Source organism: Chionomys nivalis, chromosome 14 (genome assembly GCF_950005125.1).
Source record: "Chionomys nivalis chromosome 14, mChiNiv1.1, whole genome shotgun sequence".
NCBI classification, from domain to species: Eukaryota; Metazoa; Chordata; class Mammalia; order Rodentia; family Cricetidae; genus Chionomys; species Chionomys nivalis.
This window is the reverse complement of record NC_080099.1, coordinates 55134131-55152093: the sequence shown is the minus strand read 5'-3', so window position 1 is coordinate 55152093 and position 17963 is coordinate 55134131.

Below are 17963 nucleotides of genomic sequence, written 5' to 3'. Positions count from 1 at the left end.
AAAGTTCACCGAGAAGGATGGGTTTGCAGGCACAAGATAGTTTTCTCAAAGAAGGTGCTAGGGTGTGGGGGGAATCACAGGTCGGGGACTGTCCTGATATCTTGGGCTAGCACATATTTATTTATTAGCTGAACTGGACACATTAAAGTGATTAAATAAGAGCATTGATTTGTAAGCACATTCCTCTCACACCATAAGCACAGAAACAGAGGCTTCATAGTTAACCTTTATCTTCTGGTCAAAGAAATAACTCATTTCCAAAGAAACAGAAGCATGTGCTTTCTATTTTCCATGACATTTTCCCTCTTCTCTATCTCACCTTTTTTTTTCTCTTTCCACATCCTGCACTTTTGAAATTCCATTCATGCATGTGTTCTCTAAGGCTCCCCTCTGACCCCTTTTCTGCTTAATGGATGTATTAACTCATCCACACAGAAGCAAAGATGACCACTAGCTAAATCATCATCTCCAGTTGGACTTTGCTTTGTTTTCTTTCTTTTTAAAGGCATCTTTCTGTGTGTTTCCACATGTTTGAGTTCAGATTTTCTAGGCTTAAATTAATTTCTCTTCCTGCGTTCAATGGACTCCCTAACTTCTGATTTGGGGTCAAAGATTTCTCTGTTCTGTGGTGATCATGAATCAAGGGCCCAGCAGACTCTTTACTTTTCTGTTTTCCATGTTCCTCACCACTCCTGACAGCCATACCATCTTCCTGGCTAAAATCCTTTGTTTCTTTGCTTCTGTCTTTGCCTTATTTAGCTCAGTCTGTTGTAACAAATAGACTGAGTGGTTTCAGTAATAATCATTTATAACACTGTACTGGCAATGCAGGCCAAGAATCGTAGCTGTTGAAAGACTGAGGCAGGGCGATTGAAAATTAACACCCAGTTGGGATGTCAGAAGGAGTTTAAGAGCATACTCTGCAATTTAGTAAAAGTTCTTCTCAAACTAAAACAGAAAAATAGGGCTGGTATTATATTGTCTGATATGGCAGAAAGCAAAGAGGAGCACGCTTTCTCCCAATGCATTTATTTATTTATTTATTTATTTATTTATTTATTTATCAAGACAGGGTTTCTCTGTAGCCTGCCCTGGAACTAGCTCATGTAGACCAGGCTGGCCTCGAACTCACAGAGATCCACCTGCCTCTGCCTCCTGAGTGCTGGAATTAAAGACGTACGCCACCACTGCCCGGCTCTCCCTGGGCTTCTAATAAGCATACATGTTCTTTCAAAGGGCTGCTGACTTTTGTACCTGTTTATTTTCTTATTTCAGTTCTGAAGGCTATCACATCAGAGACTAGACTCCAATGTGTGAATTCTGGAGAAACATTCTGTCCTTAAAATTTTCCATGTGTACATTTTCTTTTCATATTCCCTTGACTAAGGTGCATGGAGAAGGAAGTTACTTCTCTTCCTTATTAATAAAAAGTGTATCTACTGACTTTGCCTGGCTTATAATATTTATGTTTGAATTGAATGTTTCCAACCTTTCCCCTTTTAATCATCACCAAGGATTTCCCATGTATCAGTGTGGTGATCAGCCATGGGAGGCTCAGTAGACAGATAAAGCACAGACTCTTCTGAATAGTTAATTAATTGGAGGACTCACCAATATCTAAACAAAATAGGAAATAAACATAAAGATATGTAGACAGTCCCACTGAAGCAAATCAGTGTTGCAGCTCCTGCTTGTGCACTCCCACTCCTAATCTAGGAGCTGGAGACGGACAGAGAAGTCTAACAGCAAGCCTTGTCCCTATGTAATTTCTACCCAAGTTTAAGGAAAATAGGTGGTAAATAGGTAAGTTAACAAAGGAATTGTAGAGAGAGAGAAGTGCTACAGAAAATCATCCAGGATGGTATCAGCAACGTGGTGTAGGGATAAAATGTAGCTAGCAAGGTCAGGTATGATTCAGAGACTCTTTGTCTCCTGAGGTAGCCTACATTGCGAACTTGGTCCTCAGTGTGATGACTTGGGAACAGATGGGACTTTATGGGAGGGCCACAGGTATTGGCAGTCTCTCATTGGAAGAGAACACCAATTAAGTTGTTAAATAGTCTTGAGTCTGGAGCTAGAGGACATTATGACAAGTGAATTAAGTCAGGTCCAGAAAGACAAATACTGCATGATCTTAACTTGTGTGAGCAATGTGAAAGAGGTGATCTCAAACAAACAAACCAAAGCAGAAAGGTAGCGCCAGAAGTCAGGGGAGGGAAGATGAGGGGGGGAGGCATATTGATTATATGGTCCAGATAGACTGGAGGGATATGTTTTAATCATCTTTTGTATTACATTCGGACCACTGGTGGTAACAATGAATATCATAACAAGGCTGAAAGAGTAGATTTTTTTTTAATGTTCTTATCACAAAGGGTAAGTTAGTGTGGTGATGAATATGCTAATAACCTTGACCAAACTTTTCTTTAAAGTATACATAGATCAAAACACCACATTTTGTCCTGTGAATAAGCAAAACTTACAGTTGCCATTTAACAGCAAAATAGTTCTTGAAGAAACTGAGTCTGATTCCATCCAACTCTATCTAATTTCCTGTTTTAATATATAAACCCCTCTCCTTACACATGTTGCCACTGTTGTAAAACCATTTGTCATCTCCACCCTGGAGCTAAAGGATGGCAGCCCCAGTGCCATGCCCTTTAATTCCCTGAACAGTGATCTACATTAACATTTACCTAATTTCTTTATAGAATTTGTCTGTCCTGGGTGTTTTGTTATAGTCATGAGAAGCTGAAGCCTTTTCTAACAAGGTGGATGGTGAAGAAATCCAGTCATAGGGGAAGTTGAATGCAGAGGCCCACAGCCTGGGTTACTTTCAGAACAAAAGCCTCAGGAGGACATGAGCATGGTACATATAAGTGATTGCTACATGAAAGGGCCTCTCAAGAACACAAAGAAGCAAACTGGCTGTGATGAACATGATGAATTAAAGGGCATTGGATGGTTGATCTTCGGAATGACCTTTGAAAAGGTAGTGAGTTTTGCTTTTGACAAACAGGAATTTTCTGAGCAGACTGGGTGCCATCCCAGCAGAGCCCTATGTTTCTTCAAAACACTCATTCCCAAGGACGAGAACTGTAGTCAGAAGGATAAGCAGAGAGTGAGAGAGAAATTTGACAGGGAAGAGAAGAGCTAGGTGAATCAACATTTTCCTAATTGGTTTCCAGAGGCATTTGTCTATGCAAGAATTAGATGTTTGATATTCTAGCTGAGTGAGTTCTTGATTTCAGGTCATCAATTATGATAATTGAACAAATCAAAAAGTTTTCCACAAACAGAAATTCTTCATTTCCTGCCTTCTACTCAACTTTATTGATTGGACCATAGGGTATGACCATAAATTTCTTGTGGAAATCTTATAAAGTTAATTTTTTTTTCTTCCGGAAAACTCATTCTTTCTCTTTTTAAATACTTCAAAGTGCCTGGGTTCAGGTGGATCACTCATCCAACCCTGTCCTCAATCTGTGTATGAAGCCAGGAGTTTCATAAATAAAACCAGCTTCACTCTTGGTGTGAGGAAAATGCCTACCATCTTTCACAAAAGAATCTGATGTATATAACTTCTTATTCTTTCAAAATATCCCTTCTACTTATTTTTAAAAACAATGCACTTGTAATCATTACAATATATTTCTTAAAATCTAAAAACACAGGCTCCATTGTATAGAACTATGTCTTCCCAAAATATAAAGGAAGGCTTTTTTATATGACCCATGAATCTCTAAAGCAAGTCTACTTTACTATACTCCAAGAAACAGTAGGCAATATTTAATAGTAAAGAAGATCTAAGACCCAAGGCTAGATAATACTTAGAATTGTGTGTTGGTGGATTGCTAAACTTCTATAAAAAAATTTCTTTGTCTCTGGCTCCATCATACATCCAAGGTTGCACATGAAGCTGAGTAAAAAAGGTAAAAAGAACTAAACAAATGTAAACTATTATAAATACATTCTATAGGCTAGTAGAATTTGGCCATTAAGGTCTTTTTCCTCATCACTCTGAAAGGGGCTAGAATTATGAAATAATTTTATAGAGCAAAATCAATGACTTTTGTATACATTTGAAATACAATAAAAATACTGTTGAGGGGGTACTATGTACTAAAGGAGATATGGACTGCTTTCTAGATTTTTATTCATCTTCAATCTAGCTGGGTGAGACAGCTGTGCCTACAATACAATGGTCATCATTAATTAATTTATTATCTCTACATCACATGTTATTTAGAAGTAGTTTTCAGGTTCTATCAGTCACATTTATTCAGTCTTGTCTTTGTACTTGCCAGCTCCCCCAGTGCTGGGCTTTAGAGAGAATGAATAAAGGAGCGTGGGACATAGGAGCATGCCCTCATTTAAGAAGAAACTGCTCTCACTCTCCTCCCATTTTTCTTGCAGACATCACTTTCTGACAGTATATTTTTTGCTCTAATATCCTGCTTTGTTGCATATTGGCTTCCAACATGAAAAGATCTCTCCAGTTTCTGTTTTTCAATAGAATTCCTATCTGAGGGAGTTGTCTTGACCCTTTCTTCCTCATTTTTATTGGTTCTTGAAGAACACCATAAAAAGTATTTTGAATATGTTTACCATTTCCCAAAATTCTTTTGTATTCTTTACTACCTATTCAATATTATATCCTTTTACTTGTAAAAACCACAGTGAAGCATTGGGCTGAACTCCCAAAGTCCAGCCAAAGAGAGGGAGGAGTCAGAATATGAGCTAAGAGGTCAAGACCATGATGGGGATACCCACTGAAATAGCTTATCTGAGCTAATGGAAGCCTTCCAACTCCAGCCTGACAGTAAGGGAATCAGCATAGGACCAAACTAGGCCCTCTGAATGTGGATGACAATTGTACGGCCAGGGCAGATTATGGGACCATTGGCAGTGAGACCAGGATTTATACCTACTGCTTGTTCTGGCTGTTTGAAACCCATTCTCCCTGGCGGGTGGGGGGGGGGGGCATCTCTTGCTTAGCCTAGATATAGTGGGGAGGGCCTTGGTCCTATCTCAAAGCAATGTGCTCGACTTTGTTGATTCCCCATGGGTAGTCTTACCCTCTTTGAGGCATGGATGGGCCATGGGGGAGGCAGGTTGAGGAAGCAGAAGGTGGAATGGGAATGGGAACTGGATTTGGCATGTAAAATGAGAAAAGATAGGGTTTTTAAATAAATAATGAAAGCACATCAAGCCCATATGGACAGCTTGTAATGTCCATAGATTCTTGGATTTGTGGCCTTCCACCAGAAAATGGTCAGCCTACCAGGGGCTATACTCTTAAAGAAAACTGCCTCTCTCTCCTTGCACAGGCATAAGACTTTGGTCTCAGTTCCCCTCTTATTGGCTTGCTTGAGTTTGCACATGTCTTGTGTAAGCTGTCACCATTGCAGTGAGTTCATATGCAGAGCCATCATTGTATGTCTAGAAATACTTCCTTACTATCACCCACTGGCTCTGGGTCTTACACTATTTGTGTTTCCTCTGATGAAATGATCCCTTAGTCTTCGGAGGAGGAGACAGGATATGTGGGATCAGAGAAATATTAATGTACAAATTAAGAATATTATGTACTTAGACTGAAAGTTCTATAGTCTTTTATTCTTTAGACATTAGCTAGTACCTGTGTTAGACAGGTTTTAGGACCTGTGGGAGAAACCACTACTATTAGTTACCTAGTCATAGTATTAAGCCAATCCTGAATGACATAGTGTTATATCAGTATCCTAGTTGATGGCTAAATCCTCATCAGAGAAGCTTCTTTCTGCACTAGATGTCTTGGCTTTTGCAACCCTCCTTATCTTTTTTTTTCTCCCATGTAATTACCCACTTGTTGTTTTTTAAAATTGTTCCTTTTAATTTTGATACCATAATTTAGTCACATCATTTTCCTCTTCCCTTTCTTCTCTCTGAATCCTCCAATATACTCCTCTTTAATCTTTTTCAAATTTATGGTTTCTTTTTTCAAATTGTTATGTACATAAATACATACATTCATGAACACAAACATACTCACGGACATGTGTATGTACATATATACGTGTATGTGCATATGTCTATATATGTGTGTGCATATGTATATGTGTGTGCATATGTATATAAATATACATTCCAAAATACAAAAGTATAGCCTGTTTTGAAAGAACAGAAACACTATACAGTCAAAGTTAACCTTGACCTTCTGATTCTTCCACAACTATTTCCTGATCCTAATCCTGTTGGGCATATAGGTGTGACTACCATGCCTTATTTTTGCAGGGCCAGGTATTGGATACTGGACCTCAGGCATACTAGGCAAGCACTTTACCAACCACAGTTTATACCCAGGCTCGTTTCCTTTGTTGTTGAGCCATTATTCTCCTGACACTCTAAGTAAGCTGCCACTTACAAGTTAATAATTTTCCAAAGAACTAGAAGTAGTCTTTTTCCATAATTCTATTTCAGATATTAGCCCAAGACTGGGAGTGCAGCTAATGGATAAATATTCATAGATGGGTTGTATTAAAGAAGCCTAGGACTGAGAATTAGCATAAATGCCTCTTTCTTTATATCAAGCATTAGATTTAGTTTTGACCATTGACTGTCTTCTGCACAATTCCACATTAGGATTTTATACAGTGCTGAAAGGAATGGAAAAATATATGAATGGAGAAATTTTGAAACTCAAGGTATTCACAGTGTTAGTCATCTTGAGTTGTATCCCTGTTAGGATGACTGAGTAAAGATTCCCTCCATGAATTGTTGTGGGAAGGCTGCTTGTTGGTTTTCAGCCGCTTAGCCCTGAAATAATCACAGAGGAACTGTATTAATGAAATCACTGCTTGGCCCATTAGCTCTAGCATCTTATTGACTAACCTTTATATATTAATTTAACCCATTTCTAAGTTCAAGTGTCTGTCTCTGGCCGGGCTGCATGGATTCTCTCTGACTCTGCTTTCTTTCTCCCAGCATTCAGCCTAGCTTTCCCCACCTAGTTCTGTTCTGCCCTGCCATAGGCTCAAAGCAGTTCTTTATTAATCAATGGTAATCATAGCATACTGAGGAAAACTCCACATCACCTCCCCTTTTCTGTTTAAATAAATAAGGTATTATCTAGCAAGAATTATAGTTGCAGTATTTATATCTAATTTATCTTTTATCATAACTAAGGAAAACTATAATTATAACTATTCTTCAACTCCATCAAAGTGTCCAGAAGGATATAATATTACCTAAGTTAACAGGATGTGCATTGTAAGCAACTTCCAAAATTCTAGAATTGACAAGAGACATCTTGTTGCCTGGACAGTCACCCAAAGTTCTTCTCTACTGTTGGGGTATCCATATTCAGACTACAGGCCCATAGTATCCAGCATACATGTCCATGAAGCAGTAAATTTCAAAGACAGTTCTGACTATATTGGCAGTTTGTCAGTCACTTTCTTCTTGTGTCCTGCAGAATGTCTAGCAGATTCTTTCATGAAACAGGAAACCTGAAGGATAGTATCACTTTTAGGCAAGTTCAGCAGTCATTTCTCTGTGAGTCCTGCATGTCCAGTTCATCAAGAAGTCCATGTAAGAATAGTTTCTTGCCCAAATGGCTAACAAACTCTATAAGAAGCCTCTTTGATGCCCATCATCCTCCTTGTAGTAGATTGGTGTTGCCAGGTGCAGATGTGTCTCATTGTCATGAAAAGTCCTAATTAATTAAAACATTTTAAATGCTATATTCTATAGTCTTTGAAAGGTTTGAAGATTACCTATCTATCTGAAATACATCTCTGTACATCTAGAAAATCTAACATGACTACAAGCTTGATTATTATAGATATTTATTAATCTATATTTCTTAATTATACATTACATTTTTAAAGGAGCTGCACAAACATAATACCTTCATCAAGAGAAGAAATATATATACACAGTATAACAAAATTGACCTTAAATTTACATCAATAAACCAAGATCCATACTCATGCAAATCTGTATAGTATATTCCCTTTTAAATGTAAAAAAATATTTATAGACAATATTGGGAATGTGGGCATAGTTGTCTCCATACTGCTTCCTGATTTTTTTGGGGCAAAGTAAGTTTTTGAGGGGTGTTCAAGGCAACCTTTCAGGGGCTCTTGGTCCATCAAACCATATTAGTCTGGGAGGCTTTCACAGGTTCTCATATCCTGTGGAAACAGAAGAGAAACCTCTCTTCCAAAGCAACATATCCTTAGACTCCAATTTTGAAAACAAGATAACTTTACAATATATATGCTGGTTTATCTTAGCAGCACATACAATGAAATATCTCTCTGTACTTAGCTCTTTCACAGTCAAATTTCAAAGAAGACACAATTATATACACAATCCAGACTCTCTGAGTATATTCCATCTTTACATGACTTATTTTACTCTATTCCTTTTTAATATTTATTTTATTATCTTTACTCCTTTAATCTCTGACAGTCTGTACTCTGTCTCTTTAAAGACTGTGTTTTGTTTTTTTTAAACCATATATTTATTTTGTATATAACTCTCTATACTCTTTTTCTTCTCTCTTATAGCCTAGGTACATTTATCCAACACTGTGACCCATTTTGAGGTCTTTTGTGTTTGAATCTGTTCTATTGTGTATCAGTAATTCTTTATTGTCCAGGAGTGCTTTTTAAAATGCTAAGTTCTACTTAAAAACTTAAGCGACTGCATTACTAGGAGAAATACAGTACAGCCTGCTTGCCTTGCCTAGTCCAGCATGGTATAGCTGCTCATTGCCTGTAAGAGTCATGCACAGTGCCCCATCTCTAGGCACACAGCAACCCATGTTGTAATCAAGCAAGTTTTAGCAGTCTGCTCACAGATCTCACTCAAATGCAAAGGCCTGCTTACTCAGTGAAGACTTACTCAGGTCATGTTTTTTTTTTCAGGGAACCCAGTCTGAGCATGCCTGTCCCAATGCATACATCATTCATTTCACAACCCTCATGTATTTTAAATCAGCCCTGATTGTTTTATGTAATTAATTATTTGAAATGTTTTTATCTTCCCAATAAAGCTCTTTACTATCAAAGCAATGTGTTGATTTCTTTGTAATTCTTGTATGGAGACAGTGTCTGAAGAAAGTGTTCATTTTCTAGTGAGTTCTGAGGACCAAATTGCATGCATCCTAGCATGAATCTTTCTCCCAGGGACTACATAGCCGAATGGCATTTGTAATTTATCCCCTGGCGTTTCAGAAAACTTAGGGGCTTTTTATTGTATAATTGCTGCAGAAATGACTTCTGTTTCTCACTGCTACCATTTGAAAAGTCAAATTTAGAGAGCAAATACCTGTCTATTTGCAGAAATGTCTTTCTTTTACTCAAGAAAACCCAGACTCTTAGTTCCTTCCACCTGTGCCTGGGAATCTGCCCTCTCTCACTAATAAAAATGATTGAAAAGCACCTTGAAAATATGAAGTGTTATATAAATGCTAACTGAGGCAATAATAAAACAGTAATAATAACTATTTGCAGATAAACGTCACTTTCAGGCCCAGGGGAGACGTTTCGCAGGAGGAAAGCAAAACGGGTCCTGTATGTATCCCTGGGCCATGCTTCATTGTGAATCACACCCTTCTCCTTCCATTTGGATACAGCCATTCACCATAGTCATGAAATAGTACTGGTATGTAAAGTGATTGTCATCACCCACACCATAAAATGCAATGTGTTGCCAGGCCATCCATTCCCTGACAAGTGCCAGGGTGACTTCACTCAGGCTGATCATTTAGAATATAAATGGATTTAGGGGAGAGTGCACATGATCATTCAGTGCTTGTTGGTCACAGCTCAGCCTCTCAGGTAACTGCTGTATCAACTCTAGCCTTGGACTAATGTCTATCCAAAGGCTAATTTCCTGGGGATTCAGATGAGGAGTCATCAGCAAACATCATGGGATTTGAGAGCCTCTGGGATATCTCTTTGGCATGTGTTTTCTCTTCACCCGCTTTATATGCTGAAAATGAAAACAAAGGCAGAAAAGATAAGCTGCTGAGCAGAGATTAGTAGAACATAGGAGGAAGAAAGGGTTTCAGAGGAAAAACTGCAGACAGACCTAAGAGTGCCTATGTAAAGCACAACAATGATGAGGTTGGTTAGTTGTCTACCAATTAGAGGTGATTATTACCAAGCCTGATGACCTGAGTTTGATCCCTGAGACCCACATGGTAGAGGGAGAAAACTGACTCTAGCAAGTTGTTCTCTGACCTCTATACACATGCTATGCTTAAAAACTAAAAACAAAGAATCAAACAAACATAACAATGCTATTTTGGTATTTCATGTCTACTCAGAACCTCCCAGGTTATAGATTAGGATTAGGACATCCTAGAACACTGTACTGCTGTAGCTGAAGGAAAGAAAGGAGATATGAAAAGGAAACCCAGGCATATTAAGGTTAAAAATGTCCCTGATGTTTTTGTGTGACAATGTCTCTTGTCAACGAATATTTACAACAAGATAAATAACTCTTCCTAATCCTCCTGCTCAGGTACTGTGAGGTACACTTTGTGTTTATCTACACTGCTCCCACTACTGTCTAACTACAGGCTCTAATAAAACCTACATTGTGACTTTACAAGGGCTGATGACTTAAAAATTCTACTAATGTGTTTCTTTTACTTAGTCTATTCTATGCAATTTCCATAAGCACATATATGTAAATACACACATATGTGGTTGTATATATATATGTCTGTGTGCACATAGAGTTTATAATAAAAATAGGTTCGTGCAGTTACAGAGGCTAAGATATTTCATTATTTTCTGCCAGGAATCTGAAAATGACATGTTTCAAGAGTTTGAGAACATTTGAAAATAGTTACCCACCATAACTATTGATGACCAGATTGATAAAGACATGTAGGTTATGGGACAAAGAAGTCAAACTGGAGCTGCCCTGAAAGCGTTCTCCTTTCTGACTAGTTTTCAAAGTTCTGGAAAATGTTATACATGGTGTTGCTCTTGAGAAAAGACATCAATTGTACCACCCACCAGTGAACAACAAATTATACAATACCAAACTTCTAGGCAAGATGTGACCACTGAGTCACTAGTGTCTTGAAAGTTATTGGGGCAAAGAACTTTCTGATTAGATCTGAGTCTTACTCACAGAATTTATGCATGGTATTATAAACCTGACCAAAAGCCTGTGGCTCAGTAGGTCAAAGGTCCTAGAGAGAACCCAAATACTGTTGTTTTACTAAATGAATATGTTGACAGACTACCTTCTATATATTCATGTTTATATTCATAGAGTAGTGCTGCTCTTTACCAGATAAGTTGTCTTTTGCTATATGCAGCAATACCAGAGACTCAAACTGGTTAAAGTGATAAGTACTAGTGACTCAAATGTACTCATCCCTAAATGTAGGGTCTTTATCAACTCCTGAAAGTATCAAGGAACATTGAGGAAGAAAGAAAAGATAGAATGAAATTTCAGAAAATGGGTAGGAATGTTGTGAAATGCTGTAATCTTGACATGGCCATTGCAGTAGTGAACTGCCTGCAGTCATTGTTGCAATAGAGATAGACACATGAGATAGACCAATGAGATCAGTCAACACTATAGCAGGCATTATCATCTGAAAAAAATTATGAAGATGGTGGGGTGTTGGGAATGTTGAGGTACCTGTGGGAGAGAGAGGAGGGAGTTCGTGGTGAATTTGATCAAGATACATTGTGTATAGGTATGAGTTTGTCAAAGAATAAGTAATTCAAAGACATTCTAAAAAAAGGATGAGAACCAAGAGCCCAGAGGTGAAAGGAACTGGGCATCTCTGTGTCTCCTGTCTGACAGCAAGAATATTCAATCTACCCAATGCTTTTTCCTATACAAGCCTTCTATTAAGTGGATGTCTGCTTCTCTGAGTCTAACAATTCAAGCTCAATTTTCTTTTATAGAGACATCTTTGCAGATACTCTGAAAGAATGTTGAGCCAGATATCTAGGCATGCAGTGAGCCAACCAAACTAACACATGAAAATCACTATAGTGATAATGATCTCTCACAAACAATTGGAGTTTGTGTCCTGCATTTCAGTCTCAGATATGTGTCTGCTTTGTCTATTTATTTTGTTTCTATGACGAAATCCCTGAAAAGAAGCTGACTTTTCAAGCAAATTCTGTCCTTTATGGTAGACACAGAATTTCATATGGAAAAAGAGGCAGCAAATTCCATTGAAACAAGCAGGAGGCAGATCAATTCTGGTGTTTGGCTGGCTCTCTCATTTTTACACAGTATAGAATTTCAGCACGTGAAATAATCCAGTTTGTAGCATTATTAATAAAAACCCAGAGACAGATATTGGGGTTCAACCTGAAGATCAGAAAAGCAAAGCAGTCACTGGCTCTTATCTCTACCTCAGACTCAGCCTCCAGGAATCCTCAGAATGAGGCTGAGTTGAGACCCGTCTCTTCCCGTCTTATATTCCTCTCTAGTGCTGGAATTAAAGGCATGCATCACTACTTCTCCAGCTTCTATGGCTAACTAACATGGCTACTGGGATTAAAGGTGTATGCCATGATTGCCTGGTCTTATGGCTGACCAGTGTGGCTGTTTTACTATCTGATCTTCAGGCAAACTTTATTTATTAAAATGTAAATGAAATATCACTACAACTGTCCACATCTATAGTGGGTCTTCTCACCTCAGTTACCCTAGTCTACATAGTTACTGAGAGATATACCTAGAGGTTTATCTTTTAGGTGATTCTACATCCTGTCCAGTTGACAGGTATTTGATCATCAGTATTAACCATAACCGTGTCTGAAGACTAACACTTAAGTAATGAGCAAGACAGAATCTGTACTGAACACACTTGCTGTTCCTTCTGTTAGAGACAGCGGCTGAATTGAAGTTTGGACCTACTTTCTGGTCAAGTATCAAGAAGAAGCTTAAGATTTTGTGCAATGATAGCTGAATGTGAGCTTTCATTTATTTTCATAAATTCCCTGGAATTCATATAAAAGACATAATTTAGTAGCATTTAATCATGTTTATGGTTTTTATAGCTCTTAATTACTCTTAATTACTTTGCTACCTTATATCTAATCATATGAGCAGGACAATCTTTATGAACAAAGGAACTGAGACATTATCTTCAGTGTGCTTGAAATAATGTAGAAGACACATGCTCTCTTAGGGAGAAAGGTATCAAGAGATGGAATGATCCATGGCAGTTATGATGACAAGGAAGAACAGGAACAGTCCATGATTCTGTCTTCCCCTTTTCTCATCTCCAGTATAAACTAATGGAATTTAGGCAAGTCCCATGTATTCTCTAGGTCACTGGCCACTGTTTGAGTAAGTAGACATTATGTATAATATACTTAACATAGTCTAATCAATATATATGTATATATATGTGTGTATATATATATATATATATATATATATATATATATATATAGAGAGAGAGAGAGAGAGAGAGGGAGAGAGAGAATTTCATGCAATGCATTTGGAAAATATTCATTCCAATTCCTCTTTTAACTCTTCCAAAATTCATCCCTGTCTCCCTTCCCCTCACCTTTGTGTTGTCTTTTAAAAAAAGAACACATTAACTCCAATTTGGGCTATGCATATATTTCTGGATGTAGGGAGCATGAACGATGGTGTGTTAACCTACTATTAGCTATACTCTTAAAGAATGCTTATTTTCCTTTTCCAGAAGCAACCAACTGCTTTTGCATTTAGTCTGTGTGATTTTCCACTTGACACAATCAAGAACCACTTAGGAAGACATTCACAGTGTGGACTTGTGTACACTGTATTTGCATGTGGGCTTATCTGTAGTAGATTATCTTGACTAACTTAATTGATATGGGAAGATCCAGCCAAGCACTAATTTCTAAGCTTTGCTTCCTGAACTGTAAGAATGATTTTTTTTTTCTGATTACAAGGAAATAAGTGAACAAATATGCACTCATCACTCTATTTTACTAATGGCAGATATAACTACCTGTTCAAAGTTCTGCCTTCACTTATCCACAAGGATGAGATAGAACTAGAGACCTTAAGCTGAAGTAAACTCCTTATTCCCTTAGGTTGATTTTGTCTAGTTATTTTATCATATCAATAGCAATAAACTAGGACAAGGTTAATGTTTACTCTTTATATAAGCACGGATACTTGTTTTTGTTATAGATAAAGTCTTTATGGTCTCGTGGTATAGTATATTGTACAGCTGTTATTTTTCTATGGTTAGTGCCTATCCTGCCATTTCTTTTATTATATTTTATTTTATTCTTCTTTCATATATTACATCCTGACTCCAGTTTTCCCTCCTCTCCTCCCCTGCTCTCTCCCACCCACTTCTACTCTCTCCCAGATACACCTTCCTTCTACTTTTTCTCAGAAAAGAACAGGCTTCCCAGTGTCATCAACCAAACATAGCACAACAAACTACAGTAAGACCAGGCAGATTATCATCACTTCAAGGCTGGACAAGGCTACCCAGTAAACAGAAATGTGTCCCACAATCAGTCAAGAGAGTCAGAGACAACTCCCGTTCCCACAGTTAGGAATCCCACAAGAATACCAAGCCACTCGGCCATAACATATATGTAGAGGTACCTAGGTCAGATCCCTAGAGGTTTCCTGATCTTTTCTAGACCCCCATGCATCCTGGTCAGTTGATTCTGTGGGTCATGTTCTCTTGGTGATTTCTTTCTCATTCTCTTCCAAAGGAATCCCTGAGCTCTGATTCATGTTTGGCTATGGGACTCTGTATCTGCTCCCATCAGTTGCTGGATGAACTCTCTCTGGTTTCTTTGATGAATACTCTGTTAGGCTCTGCTCTCAGAGCACTATGAAGGCAGGACAAACTATAAGTTTAAAGTGTTGTGGCTGTGATGATGTTCCATTCCAAACTCTGCACATGAGGTCTTGCCTTGTTACAGAAGATGGCCAGACAGGCTCCATGTTCCCCATTACTAGGGTTACTCTCACAGATGCCATGGAGTTTCCATGGCACCAGTGTTTGCCCCTCCCCTAAACTGTCTCCCCCAATTTCAGTTGTTTTTCTCAGTATTTTCTTCCTCCCTTCTCAACAGTTCTGATCCCTTCATTTCTAGCCCTATCAGCCTGAGTGTACCCAAAAAATATATATTTTATCTTCTTTTTTAAAAGTTTTATTTTAAAAACAAAAAACTATCTTTTTTCATTTTACATACCAATCCTACTTCCCACTCCCATCCCCTTTCCCATCTCCTCTATCCCCCACCCCACAACTACTACTCAGAGAGGATAAGACACATTGCTTTGAGGAAGGACCAAGGCCCTTCCTACTATATCTAGGCTGAGCAAGGTGTCCCTCCAAAGAGAATGGGTTCCAAATAGTACAAGAAGTAGGGACAAATCCTGGTCCCACTGCCAGTGGCCTCAGAGTCTGCCCCCGTCATACAACTGTCACCCACATTCCGAGGGCCTAGTTTTGTCCTCTGCTGGTTCCTTCCCCTTTGGCCAGAGTTGGTGAGCTCCCATTAGGTCAGATAAGCTGTTTGAGTGCGTGTACCCATCATGTTCATGAACTCGTTGTTCATATTCTCATTCTTCCCACTCTATGATTGGATTTTGGGAGCACAGTGCTACACTGTGGTTCACTGCCTCTGCTTCCATCAGTTCCTGAATGAAGGTTCTATGGTGATATTTAAGATAGTCATCAATCTGATTACAGGGCCAGGTAAGTTTGAACACCCTGTCCACTATTGCTTAGGGTCTTAGCTGTGGTCATCCTTATAGATTCCTGGGAATTTCTCTAGTGCCAGGTTTCTTGATAGCCCCATAATGGCTCCCTCAATCAAGACATCTCGTTCCTTGCTCTCTGTCTCTGTCCTTCCTATCTTAATCTATGTTACTTAACCTCTCTGGGTCTGTTGACCAAAGAATGATCATCTTTTATGTAACAACTAATATCCACTTTTAAGTAAATATATATCATGTTTGACTTTATGGGTCTGGATATCTTCACTCAGGATGATTTTGTTCTAGTTCTATCCATTTGTCTGCAAATTTCATAGTCATTGTTTTTAACTGCTGAGTAATACTCCACTGTGGAAAGGTACCATGTTTTCTTTACCCATTCTTTGGTTGAGAGGCATCTAGGTTGATTCAATAAATAATTTTATGAATAAAGATGTTGTGAACATCATTGAGCAAGTGCCCTTGTGATAAGATCAAGTATCCTTTGAGAGTGGTTTAGCTGAATCTTGAAGTTGATCAATTAACACTTTTAAAGAAACCTTCACATTGATTTCCAAAGTGGCTGTACAAGTTTGCATTCCCACCAGCAGTGGAGGAGTGTTCTTGTTTCACGTTCTGGACAGCATAAGCTGCCACTGTGTTTTTGATTTTAACCATTCTGACAGGTGTAAGATTGAATCTCAATGTCATTTTATTTACATTTCCCTGATCACTAAAAGGTGTGAAATTTTTTTTTTAAGTTTCCTTGGTCATTTGAGATTTATTTGTTGAGAATTCTCTGTTTAGATATGTACCCTGCTAATTAATTAGATTATTTTGTTTGTTGACGTCTAGGTTTCTTGAGTTTTTTTTATATATTTTGGGTATTAGCTCTTTGTCAGATGTGGGCTTGGTGAAAATCTTTTCCCATTGTGTAGACTGCCTTTTTGTTCTATTGACAGTGCCCTTTGCTTTACAGAAGTTTTTCTGTTTCATGTGATCCCATTAATTAATTTTTGATCTTAGTGCCTGCAGTATTGCTGTTCTGTTCAGGAAGTTGTCTCCTGGGCCAATATATTTAAGATTATTTCCCATTTTCTGTTTTATCAATTTCAATGTGTCTGGTTTCACGTTGACAACTTTGATCCACTTGGACTTGAGTTTTGTGCAAGGTGATAGATATAGATCTATTTGCATTCTTCCACATACTGACATCCAGCTGGACTAGCACCATTTTTTGAAGATAATTTTTTTCCCAATGTATATTTTTGGCTTCTTTATCAAAAATCGGTGTTAATTGGTATATGGATTTATGTCTGGATCTTTGATTCAATTCCATTGTTAAATATTTCTGTTTTCATGCCAAAACCATGCAGTTTCTATTACTACAGCTCTGTAGTATACCTTGAAATTAGAGATGGTGATTTCTCCAGAAGTTATTTTACTGTACAAGATTATTTTAGATATTCTGCTTTTTTCCATATAAAGTTGAATATTGTTCTTTGAAAGTCTATAAAGAATTGTGATTCAATTTTGAAGGTAATTCATTCAATCTGTAGATTGCTTTTGGTAGAATGAACACATCCTACTATTCCATGAGCATGGAAGATATTTCCATCTTCTGACATAACCATTAATTTCATTCTTCAAAGACTTGAAGTGTTTGTTATACTTGCTTGGTTAGAGTTACCACAAGATATTTCATATTAATTGTGGCTATTCTGAAATGTGTTGTTTCCATGATTTGTGAGTCCATTAGTCATTTAAATACAGGAGGAGGGCTATTGATTTTCTTTTTCGAGCTAATTTTGTATCCACCTGTATTACTGAGGGTTTTTATCATTTATAGAAGCTTCCTGGTAGAATTTTGCATTTTTTGTAGTAACTTATATATATTAGCATATAATTTGCAAATAGTGAAAGTTTGACTTTTTCCTTTCCAACTTGTGTTCTCTTGAACTCCTTAAGTTGTCTTATTGCTCTAGCTAGAAATTCAAGTACTATATTGAATAGATATGGAGAGAATGAACAGCCTTTTTTATTGATTTTATTGAGCTAAACATTTTTTCTGCTTCCCTCTCTTCCTCTCCCCTTCCCTTTAACCCTCTCTCATGGTCCTCATGTGTTCCCAATTTACTCAGAAAATCTTATCTTTTTCTATTTCCCATGTAGATTAGATCCATGTATGTCTCTATTAGGGTCCTCATTATCTAGGTTCTTTGGGATGGTGATTTGTAGGCTGGTTTTCTTTATGT